This window comes from Ursus americanus, chromosome 6, assembly GCF_024610735.1.
Source record: "Ursus americanus isolate L20-20 chromosome 6, mUrsAme1.1.p, whole genome shotgun sequence".
Classification (NCBI taxonomy): domain Eukaryota; kingdom Metazoa; phylum Chordata; class Mammalia; order Carnivora; family Ursidae; genus Ursus; species Ursus americanus.
In genome coordinates this window covers 31568355-31581224 of record NC_142132.1, presented here as the reverse complement: position 1 = coordinate 31581224, position 12870 = coordinate 31568355, and the positions used below count along the sequence as shown (strand labels likewise).

Below are 12870 nucleotides of genomic sequence, written 5' to 3'. Positions count from 1 at the left end.
CAAGAGAGGGAACACAAGCAGGGGGAGTGGGAGAGGAAGAAGCAGGCTCTTAGCGGAGGAGCCTGATGTGGGGCTCGATCCCAGAACGCTGGGATCACACCCTGAGCCAAAGGCAGACGCTTAACAACTGTGCCACCCAGGCGCCCCTGTGCAGTTTAATTTTTTAAAGAGAGTATTAAATATTTTACATCTTCTAACAGCACTTGTTCTTCCTTGCTACATTGAAAAGGAGCACCCAACGAAAATACCCATCAAGATAGCCCAAGGAGGTACGTACACTGCTATCCAGGGTAACCTCTGGATTTCCTGGTTGCCCAGGTATATGTTCCTTGAGGCAGCAACCTGGGGAATCCAGAACCACGGCCACAAAACCTCTTCTTTACTGGAGCCCCTCTGACTCCAGGAAGGGAAAATGATTCACAACAATACTTCAGGTGAGTGCTGAAATGGCCACGACCTTACACATTCAAGATCAAACCAAGACCGTGGACGGTACCATAGGCTGACAGGCTGCGGGGCCTCCTCCTGCAGCAGCTGTTTGGAAGAGGAGCCCTATCTCCTCTCCGTGCTCAGGCATGACTAACATTTCCCAGTTCCTGGGGGGCCTCGCCCCCTCACACCTGCCAGTCCTGGCTCACTCACGCACCATGCCCAACATAAAGGCCCCACAAAGCAAACACAAAACCATCCTAAAAGGCCTGAGACTGTCTTGGCTCAGGCTCACAGGCCTGGCAACCCGTCTGTCAGCAGCCGGCACCCGACCCTGCTTAGGCCCTTGGGCCTCCCGAGTCCAGCTTTCTCTAGCTACTCTATCTTCCGTCCCTGATGGGGTTTTTCTTTCTCTGGAGACTCCATTCATTTTGTCCTGCTTAAAGCAGCCCAGTTCCTCCTTTTGCCTTGGCTTCTCCATCCAGATCCCCGGCCTGCTCTCAAGCCCACTGTCCAGGCCACTGGGGCAGTGACAGATCTCCCAGTTCCAGCTCCGGCCTATCCCACCTCCCCACCAGCTGCGGGATCCTCTCCTCTCGCCAGCCTTCTGGGTGCGCTGTCTATAAGGTGAGGCGCCCGCACAGAAGAGTCAGCAGTGTATATGTTACAGCAGCCTGGGAAAGACTCCCAAACATCAGCATAACACGCAAGTGTTTACATGGTCCCCCCTCCATGTAGCATCAATAGCCACAACCCCCGACCATCATTCTGTGCTCACAGGAAACAGTCCCTCCACCCTGGATCTGCCCGGACGTAGGAAAGGCAAACTCCAAAAGGAGAAGAGCAATCTGCACGTGAACGAGTTCTTCACAGGTCACACTAGGAAACCGCCCGGATGCACAGCTGCCAGGTTCCACACAAACTGCAGGCAACAAGAGAAACTGTTTGGATTTCAACAGATACGTCCTAGTGACCCTTCATACTGGGAAACCAAACTCAAAGGCTGGCCTCCAGGCTGCTGTTAATAATCGATGCACTAGGCATTACATAAATGAGTAATGAGTTTGCGCACTGACACGCGGGCAATTCCGGGATCTTCTAAGCACCCATTCCTGTCACGGCTGCTCTGAGCTAGAACATCATCCATGAAGGGTGGAAAGTCACCACCCAGATGAGAACGAGACTGGCAAAGCCAGGTAGAGGATAACATACAAGTCTGTAATACTCCTCATCACGGTCCTCAGGCAGCATGTGTATGGCACAGTGAGAACCCAGGTTGCCAAGAGCAGTGTCCACCCAGGTCAGTCCTGGGTCCACCACCGCCAGACACCTGACTTGGGGTCTGTCACTGGGCTTCTCAACCACCTGCCCTGTGTGCCTCACCTGGCCGACATGAGATGCCATATCGGTCAGGTACAGCTACAGCGCTGTCACCTCCCCACCCCCACACACACTGTCATACCACAACCTTCCCACCTCAAAACCTAAAACAAACTGCTGAATGCCTGCTGGGGAAGCCAAGAGCCCCGTGCTCTTGCTGCCAGAGTGAAGAAGGAAAAAGCTGGGGAGGGTGGGGGCCATGTCTACATGTTCATCGACACTTGTTCAAAGGACGCAATGAGGCTGAGGCTATTAAAGCGCTTCTTAAACTAAAGTTCCACATGCAAGCAGGGATTCGCTGGAATGGGGCGCCCTCCCGGCCCTGGGGCTAACATCAGAGCTCCCTTTCTCCTCAAAACGGGGCACCCTGAGCACATCAGGCCACACCAGGTGGACCTGCTTGCAAGAGTGAGCAAATCACCAAGCGACAGAAACCCCAAAGAGAAGCCTAGGATCCAACTGCCAAATCACCCAGGATCTATCCCTTCTCTCCTCCACACACCTCTGCACATCCCTCAACTCCAGGGGGCTGTTTGCAAACATCTGAGACCCCGCCCCTCCAAGGTGGAAATACAGTAGGGGGAGAAGAAATGTTTGGGGACAGGAGAAAGGTCCATGGGTAGTGGCAGACCAGAAGGAAGGGGACGTCAAAGGGATCCTTGTTCAAGTGTCAGTGACCAGGACTGGGATTCGGAGAGCTTCACTGGCATTTTTACATCAGCTCTCATGCCCAAAGCAGCCCCTGGCTTAGACACATTCAGTTCTGTGCCCCTCTCCAGGTGGTCAGTCAGCTCTGCAAACACAGCCTCACCTGCCAATGTTCTTTTTCCACTCTACAGTCTCCTGTTTGAAAATGCCTCCTTGACTCCAATAACTTGTGTCCTTCTCCTCAACACAGCATCCAGCACTACCACGCGTCAGGAAGTCTAAACGCTTGCGTCACTGAATCACCCACAGTCCTGTCAGGAGGTACCGTTACTTTCTCCACTTGACAGGTGACGCACCTGAGCCACAGAGGAGCAGCTGGCTCTAGGAAGCAGCAGGCGCAGGCTGTGGACACAGGCAGCTGAGCACACAGGCCACGCTCTTCATCACTCTGCTCCCCACCTCGCTTCCAAGCAAGAAGAGCCAAGCTCCATGAGAACAGCTCTGTTCCCAGCTCGGGCCCATCCAGCGACACGACCTAAAACAAATGGCTTTTCTCTGCATCAGCTGCCTCTGCTGTGAAACAAGGCTAATCACAGATGCCTGGTCTAGAAACACAGAAGCTTAGCTCTGTAGCCCAGAGCAGGCTGCCCAAGAGAACTTCCTGAGATGATGGGAACTGGTGTCTATGAGCACGGGAAATGTGGCTGGTGTGAACGAGCGACTGAATTGTAAACTGTATTTCATTTTAATTAATTTAAAATGAATATGGCTGGTGTCTACCACACTGGAAAGCTCAGCTCTAGTCTATGATTCTAGGAGAACAGAGGCCACTTCTCTTTGGTCACTGCTCTATTCTCAGAGCCCAGCCCAGACCCTGGTGTATGGTCGGTGCTCTGTAATTATTTGTTGAACAAATCAAATGCAAAGGACTTTTCAGGTGCTCTAATAAGACTTCCTCTGCCACCCCAGAATTGATTTCCCAGGCTCCCGGGCCAATGGACATCTAACCTTGGCTTGGCAAGGAGCTCAGGGCCTCCCAAATGCAATACAGCAGGGAATGGCTCTCAGGATGAAAAGTGCTTCTGTGAAGCCAAATTTATCTCCCTGAAAGGTCTACTTACTAGTCCTGGCACATTAGCTCACATTTAGGAAAATGAAAATAAATTATGAAAAAGCACTTAAACATCTGTAAACACTATAAACACAGGATTATAGCTATAATTCACTTTCTTAGTTAAGATGAATCTGAGCTTAACTTGTAACAGTATGAGGTCGATTAAACAAATACATGACGGTGACCTGTCTGGGGGGGAAACAATCCTCTAGTGTCGGGGCTGTGGTACAGAACGGCTCTCTCTGCTGACTTTCCCATCAGTGCCTTTGAGATTTGGGCCTCCAGGTCCATAACTGAGCCAAGGAGCATGCAGCTAAACTCCCAAGGAGCAAGGCCTCATTCTCCGAGCCAGGTCCGGGGATCCTGACAGAGCACCTCCTGTTTCCATATCTCCGTGATGTACTCATCACGGTGGAAAAGCCTAACATTTACCATACGCCTACGCACCAAGGGCTATGTCGGACGCAAAGATACAGAGATGACTACAATGTGGCCCTCACAAGGAGCCCGCCGTCCAGAGGGAGAGATTAAAACTGCAGAGTACCAACTGTCAGGCACGGAACTACAATCAAGAGAAGGACATAAAAGCCACAGTTGTTCAGTGTGACAAAAGTCCTAACAGACGTATATATAAAAAACTGACCTGACAGCCTTAGAGGAGATACCCAGAAGGATCCGAACACCATGCCTTGACACAGCAGGTACTTACAGCAGTAAAGTGAATCAAATCTTGACCAATAGCTCGTTTCAAGGCTGGGGAAACCAAGACCTGGACAGGTTAAGTGACTTTTCAAGATGACCCAGGTCATTAGTGATGGGGCTGGAGATAGCACCCGAGCTTCGTCTCTCCAGCCCAATAAGTGTAGGACGCCTCACGGTGCTGCTTATCCTACACGGCGCAGGGAGAAGGGCTCATCTGCTGCCTGTTACTAGGTCCATCTCAAAATAAACAGTGGATTTATTCTTATAAGATTGTATGCTTGGGACTCTCTTGAAATCTCTCAGCTAACTGTACGCATACCATCTTAGAAACATGCATTCAATCAGTTTATAAACGTTTCTTGAGAATATATGCTATCTCTAGCAGGTACCAGTTTAAGGGCTTGGAGAAAGAGATGAAACTTCTAGTTAAATCAGACGGTTAAACACCCATATTTATCCCTGCTTTCTCCTAGAACCCCACTAAAAGGACAGTAGAAAATTTTGATTTTTAATGGAAAGATGACAATGGCAGATGAGATCTATCAACAGAATTCTGGAAGACAGAGAGCTGACGGCCCTGCAGTAGCTGATTCAGGTTTCTGCTCTGCTAAGTGCAAACAGGAGAGGGAGACACTAAGCAAGTGGGGACTTATGCCAAAGAAACAGAAGCCTCAGGAATTGAAGGCACCAAGGACTAAGAGGGGAGGGGAGAGGGGCGAAAAAGAGAGTCTGCTAAAAGTTTGGTGAAGGAGCACTTACAGCCCAGGGTTGCCTCTCCTACAACCTACTCATCCTGGTAACTTCTCTCCCTCAGGCAGAAGAAGGCAGAGATTCACTGTTGAGGCAAACTACACTAGAGACTCTGGATTCAGACACAGCTGAGAGAAGAAGGGAGAGAAGGGGGCAACCTTCAGAAAAGAACAGAGTGAGTGAAAGTCTGCATACCAAACAGGGTACCCAGCCTCCTTTCCCATAAGGCTCCCACAATGCAGGACATCCAGGCTATTACACCCCCAGGCAACATTTGTCTTCAGGAAAACCCAGCATCCCCCTGAGAAAAGATCTATAGGCACAGACATTTAAAGCAAGCTCTCTTCTGGAAACCTACAATGAAGATAAGTCCCCTTCCTTGTCACACAAATGCCCAATCAGCAATCTTAAAATATAAATGGACAGTCAAGGATCAGTGGAAGAACAGCTCCAATGAGAAATTCAGTGACCAAAACAGGCAGAAAAAGGGGCTTGGAGGAAACAAAGACAAAGCAGAAAAGAGCAAAAAAAACAAAAAAAAACAAAAAAAAACCCCACCAGAAACAAAAACAAAACAAAAATAAAAACCTATGAAACAAGAACAAGATACTACTAAAAAAAAAAAAAAAACAAAAAAAAAAACAAAAGTGAGCATCAGAGAACAAAGGAGTTCTAGAAAGTAAACATGCACGCATATTTCATGCAAAACCACAAAAACAAATTTGAAAATTCAAGAGGGTTAAGAATGAAGCTGAAGGTGTCTCTCACAAAGTAAAACAAAAATAAAATGTAAAACAAGAAATAAAAGATTTTAAAATTATAAACTCAGGGCACCTGGCTGGCTCAGTTGGTATAGCATGTGACTCTTGATCCCAGGGTTGTAAGTTCAAGACCCACAATGGGTGTAGAGATTACTTAAAAAAATAATAAAATGTTTTAAAAAAATAAAATAAAAATAAAAATTGTAAACTCAACCCAGGAAGTCCAACACCCAACTAATTGAGGAGTTCCAAAGACAAAAGAAAAGGGGTGCCTGGGTGGCTCAGTCATCAAGCATCTGCCTTTGGCTCAGGGCGTGATCCCAGAGTCCTGGGATCGAGCCCCACATCAGGCTCCTCCGCTGGGAGCCTACTTCTTCCTCTCCCACTCCCCCTCCCTATGTTCCCTCTCTTGATGGCTATCTCTTTCTCTGTCAAATAAATAAATAAAATCTTAAAAAAAAAAAAAAAAAGAACTTATCAAAAGAAAAATATAAGAAAATTTCCCAAAACTGAAGAATGTGAGTCTTCAGATCAAAGCAGCACACTAAGGACCCAGCACAATGATTTTAAATGCAAGAAAAGTTCCAATACAGAGAAAGAGAGACGATCCAAAAAATTTTCAGTGAGAAAAAAGCAGGTTACCCATAAGTGATCGAGAATCACCATGGCATCCGAATTTTTGCCATTAATATTGGAACCTAGACGACAGTGGAGCAATGCTTTCAAAATTCTAAGGGACCAACCTAAAATTCTAGGCAAATCAAATGACCGTATAAATATGGAATAAGGATATTTCAGCAAGTTTGAAGTGATCAACTTCCACAGACCCTCTTGGGAAATAAACCAAGAAAGAGGAAACAGAGGAGCCAGCCCAGGACAAAGTAAAGGAACCCAGAATGAGAAATAGCACAGGCCTATAGGTCAATTAACCCAGAAAAGAGGAGAGAGTTGGAGGCCTCTGGGAGGGAGGTCTCCAAGGGGAAAAAATGATAATAAAATGAAAAGGAACATATGTTATAAAACACAGATGTTTTAAAATTCTGTCAGAAACTTTGAGAATTAGTAATAAGTACATAGAAAACTAAATAGAAAAGAGAAGGCAATTATCAACAACAAAAAAAGATGTACAAGAAAGGAAATATCATTATAGCACAACTATATGACTCAGCCATGAACACTATTTACACAGCCAAGATAAAGTAAGCATTGATGTAACCATATTGGGAGGACAGGGTGAACAGATACATGCAGGGAGAAGAGGAGAATAAGGGCTCCTCTAATCCATGGTAGGACATCAATGAATAATATCCAATTGAACAATAAGAAATAGCCCTGTAAGCAGGGAACTCACAAATATAATAGCAATATCAGGAAAAATAGCTAAAAGAATTGGAAGTGACTGTAGTAGGCAGAATAATGGCCCCTCAAACAGGAAGATGTCCATATCCTACCCCCCCAGCCTATAAACATGTTCCCTGGCAAAGGGGAATTAAGGTTGCAAATGGAATAAAGGTTGCTAATCAAGGGACCTTAAAATAAGGAGATTACCCTAGATTATGCAGGCAAGCCCAAAGTAATCACAAGTGTCCTTAAAAGTGGAAGAGGGAGGAAGAAGGGAGTCAGAGGAAGACGGGACTATGTGAGAAGTCAGAGCGATGCAGTGGGAGGGGACTCAACCAGCCGGCTCTGGCAGGGGAAGGGGGCCAGGAGCCAGGGAATGCAGGCAGCCTCTAGAAGCTAGAAGACGCAAGCAAGGAAGCAGATTCTTTCCAAAACGGAACACAGCCCTGCTACCACCTTTATTTTAGCCCAGTGAGAACTTTTTCAGACTTCTAACCTACATAACCATAATATGAATTTATTTTGCTTCAAGCCACTATGTTGGTGGTAATTTGTTACTGCAGCAATAGAAAATCACGTTCAGTGACTGACTCTGGGGAGTAATCCCTGGAATAAGAAGGGGTGACACAGTGTTTCTTTATAAGCCTTGCAGTGTTACTTGACTTTTAAAAGTGTATATATATATATATATATATATATACACTATATACATATGTATACACACTACATACACACACATATACACATATATACATATATATAAATAAAATATGACTTTGATGTAAATTAAAATTGAATTTCAAAAGAGATGAAACAGATTCTGTCTTGCCAGATCTCACAATCTGGTAGAAAAGACAGACAGGGAACCAACCGGCTACCGCTGAACACAGGAAACAAAGCACCTCTTTCAGATGTGAGGAGAGTCTGAAAGGAGATGGAAGCAGCCAGGCAAAGGAGAAAAGGTCTTCTGGTGAGGAAAAAGCCCCGGTGGGAGGGAGAATCTGATCTTTGGGGACATGGATGAGGTCTTTGTGATTGGGACACCCAGTGGGTCTGGCAGAGCCAGCAGGAAGGTGGGCAGCTCTCCACACCACCAGGTTTGATGCCTGCCCCACTGCTGGCTTCTCCAGCTGGACTATGGGACCTGCTGTGCATAATTCAAGTGGATATGGACAAGTGAAGGCCCAATATAAACACAGCATTTTCCTGGACCATCAGTTGTACTCAATAGCAAAGCATATATTTTTTAAAGATTTTATTTATTCATTTGAGAGAGAGCACAAGCAGGGGGAGGGGCAGAGGGAGCGGGAGAAGTAGTCTCCCCACTAAGTGGGTAGCTAGATGTGGGGCTCGATCCCAGGACCCCAAGATCACAACCTAAGCCAGTCAGATGCTTAACCGACTGAGCCATCCAGGGGCCCCAACAGTAAAGCATTTTAAATACCTTTATACTAAAACCAGCACATACATATTATAGAGTAGACTACAAAACTCGTGTGAATTTTTAACATATTAACTAGAGATTTCAAGGCAACTACTTGTTTGCAAGGCCAGTTTTAGACGCTAAACTATCTGCTGACCACTGAGCACCAAGACTCAATCTTCTCTGTAATTAATCTGAGTCAGAAGAAAATTTTAAAGCACTACAGCAAGCATCCATCAAAGCACCTGAACTTCACACCTACAACCCATCAGTAGGTGCCTACCCTCCTTGCACCTACCTTCCCTTGGTTCCCAACTGAGATGAATCAGAAAGTTGAGAAACATCTCATTCTTTTCCAAAGGGGTCTGGGTCTTGCCACTGACTGCCGGGTTAGCCCAGCTTAGGCAAACAAAGAAAAACCATCACACCGAATTCTTAGAAGTATTCTCTTGGCCATAAGCCCACCCACCTCACTCCCCGACTCTAAGCATTACCAGAATTGCAGACAAGAGCCCCAGCTTACCATCAGCACCCCCAACCTTTACAGTAGAGGCCCCTGTCGGAGAATACACTGCAGACACTCTTTCCATGGAAGGAAGTCAAGAAATAGCGCACATCTCTTGGGAGAGGGTGTCCCTTGTGTCCACAATACAGGGGTGGAAACTTTTTCTATTGTTGTAACTGTTTTTATTATAAAAACAATAATATCCACATGACAGTGAGCTGGGAAATTTTTTTTCTATAAAGAGCCACTACTGACCACAGAAGAAAAGGGGGGGGAGAGGGGAGGTGGAAATCAATGGAAGGCCACACAGAAAGAAGTAAAAAGCAATTTAATTGGGTTTGGTTGGTTTGTTTGTTTTGTGTATAAAACACATATCCACACATTGAAAGAGAGCAAACTCAACTGACTATAAATTAAGAACAGAGAAGATTAAATTTTAATAACAGTAAATACATTAAAATACACTACAAAGCTGTATTATTGACAGTAAAGAGAGAATGGGGGAGGAGGTTAAGAAGAAAGACAAAGATACAGCAGGAGGAGAGAGAAAGAAATGCATAAAGGAAGAAGACTGCGAAAGCAAGAATGGGAAGACAGTGAGATACACAGACACACAGGCCTATCCATGCACAAAAAGAGGGAACAACTCAAGGAATCTACAGAGACACTTCGGAGGCCTGACCAACAAGCCAAAGTAAACTACACCACACAAGCCAGCTGCTGGCTTGGGCTACAGACTTCAAAGTCTAATCACCTTTCATCCTTGCCTTTCAATGGCTACTGATCCGGTTAACCACTGTTCACAGCTCTTTAATTGCTCATTGAAACATTCAGAGGCTTAGTTCAAGTCCCAGGGCAGAAGCTCCCCTCACATGAGCTACATACAGTTCAGGGAATCAACCAGCTCCAAGCGTGCCCTTTGAAAAGGCAGTCCGTGAAACACTAGCTCATAAAACATGCAAAACACCGATGAAAGTCAGAGGAGAAAACGCTGCTTGAGTTGAAAAGAAATTCCACGGAAAACTTTCTTTCATTTGGCATTTAAAAAAACCCGGGACTTCAGCAGAACTGGGTCCCACCTCAGCATTCTCTGGCATCACCACCAGCACACCTGACTTCCCACATGTTCACGCTGTATGTACCCAGCGGCTCCAAAGGCTTCAGCTGACCCTACAACAGAGCAGCCTCTACCACACTCCGCAGTCCGAGGGTCAACAGGAGATCCCAAGGAGACTCCATGTCAGCCCCAAGCCCAGGCAGGTCCGCCCACTCCCACCCCTGTCTAAGCCAAGCCTGTTCTTGCTTCCTTCACTCCAAGGGCTGCAGAAATCTGCTATTTCACAGCTGGCTAAAGCCTCCCCTTCAGCTTCATTTGTCCCTCCATTCCTCCCTCCTCCAAGCTTGGAGGCTGTGTTTTCCCCTTCCCCACCTGACCCCGCCTCCAATCTCTCCCTTCTTCAGCCCTATTTTCTCCTCACTTTATATCATTTTAGAATCTCAGAGGGAGAAGGAGTTAAGAGTTACATCTAGAATACAGGACCTAGAATCTACCCACCTGGGTTCCTGTCCCAGCTTCTCATCTTGCTACCTGTGTGACTTTGGACAAACGACCAAATTTCCCAATCCCTCAAATTCTTCAGTGAGGGGGGCAAAACCTGGCAATCATTGTTTTCTTCCAACTTATGCTCTAAATACCTGAACATTCGCCTGTATAACCATAAATAAAGCAGTGAGTTAAACATATACAGGAAGGGAGAATGAATTCTAGAAACTCCTTTTCCTTAGCATTATGCCAATTCAAGTCACCCCAGCAAATCACCGCTCAGAGAGTCTGTGCCTCTCACTCCAGGTCACTCTAGGTCTTAAGTATTTACATACAGTAAATCCTCATAAATCGTACTAATTGAGGAAAAGGTGAGTCTGAAGCCATCAGGAACCCAAGTCCTAGAATACTTCTTTCATGCCATTGAGCAACATTATGACTTTAACATCGTTTAGCTAACAAAAAAGAATCTTAAAATGCCAAAAAAAAAAAAAAAAAAACACAACCAAAAAAACTGGACTTGTGAATCTAAGACCAGTAACGCTGTCAGGAACCTGGGAAAATAGTCTGCTCCAAAGCCTTCTTTTTTCCAACAAGGACACAGGCCCAGAGTGTGGAAGCCACTAGCCCAAAGCCCAAAGCAGGTTGATGGTCAGGATCAAAGCCAGCTGTCCTGTCTCTGGTCCAGAGTTCCTTCAACAAAGTTTTTTGGGACCATCCGTTTCCTTTTACAGAGACAGATTAAATCCTAAATGACCAGTGAGTGCCCTCTACAGCAAATCTATGTCCACGTCCAGGGAAGGGTCCAGAACTAAGTTTGGATGACCAGATGATAACCAATGCTACCTGATAAAAGCCTTCTTTCCTGAATCCTGCCCATTCATACTCTGCAAAGAAAACCCCAGACTCTGCTGTCTATACACAACTCTATTTTAGGGGGAAAAGGGAGTGCTGAACAGTTCTTTGTTCTGCCAGTAAGAAGCAATCTGCTCATCCCTTCCCAGAACTCCAACCTCACTCCCCATTATTCTCAATCCCTTCAGAAAAGTTCACAGAAACTCTCCAAATAGCCAGAAAGAGAGCAGGTTAGAGGGTGATCTGGCCAGCTGGGGTGGGCTTGAAGGGAAGATGACAATACCCTCCCAGCTCTTTGCCCTACAGGGTAGAAAACATTTCTTTTCAGTTGCTAATTCCCTGCGGGGGAAGTCACCAGAGACAGCTCAACTCAGGGCCCTCCAGCTAAGAAATGAGCTCTCGGCAACCCCAGGAGAACCACCCCTTTGCTAACCTTCCACTCTAAAGTGCCCAGAGCAAAGATGCCAACAGACCCACTCCTCCCTGCCATCCCCTCAGGCCAAGAGCCTGAGACAGCAGAGCTTGGCTGGCAAGGAGCTATTTAAGGCAGCATCAAGAGGGTGGGGCAGAAAATTGCTGGCAGCATCCTCTTCCTCCACCCCTCCCTCAAGCCAACACACACACACACACACACACACACACACACACACACCCTCTCTCAGTGGGTAGACAGTCCTCTATCTCACCTGTGTCTCTAAGGGCTGTAGACCTGGAGTCTCCAAATGTCCAGCATGTGCTTTCTGTCATTGAGGCTGCTGTCCCCATCTGCTGCCCACCCCACTTTTAATCCACCCCCTTCTCTTCAACCACCACCAAGCTTCCCTTCCCATCAAAAACACAATATTGAATCTAAATAGAGGAGCTCGAAACCCAAGGAGAGTGGAGACAGACAAGCCATCCCTGCCTGGCCTTCACTTATGAGAGGAAAAGGGACACGAGGTGGGGGGTGATGTCAGAGGCCTGACTGCCAGATAGGTTCCATGATGTCTCTAAATGAACCTCCCTCCTATTGACAGTGAAATCAATTCTGGCAATTTCAGCAGGTTGGCCCTGTGACTACAGGAGCATCCCAGCGCTCAGTTTAAAACAAAAATCCAAAGGTTCAGCCAGAACATGCTGGGAAAACACAGAGTCTGGATAAAAGGAGCCAGGCTCAGTGGGATCCCTTCTGCTTTTATGTAGCAATGTAATAGCGTAATAAATTCTGTCTGCCCGAAGAAAGCATGCACTGGTGAATTTCAAAGCCATCTTACGACAGTGGATGCGGGGCGGGGGGAGTGCAGAATTCGACAGCACATTCGCCCATTAAATGTACATAATGACTTCAAGCCTCTCTCCCCCTCTATCTTGAATGGCGCTACCGCTTATCAAGGAAGCCACATCGTTAAGCAGCCAGGTGGGAGCTAGTGATGCCGAGGG

General features: G+C 46.4%; 1 protein-coding gene across 47 annotated transcripts in view; it reads right to left on the bottom strand.

Moving 5' to 3' along the window:
• The window catches only part of SORBS1 (sorbin and SH3 domain containing 1), a 218733-nt gene that overhangs the window by 205013 nt on the left and 850 nt on the right, over positions 1 to 12870 (bottom strand). The gene's annotated exons all lie outside the window — the stretch shown is intronic.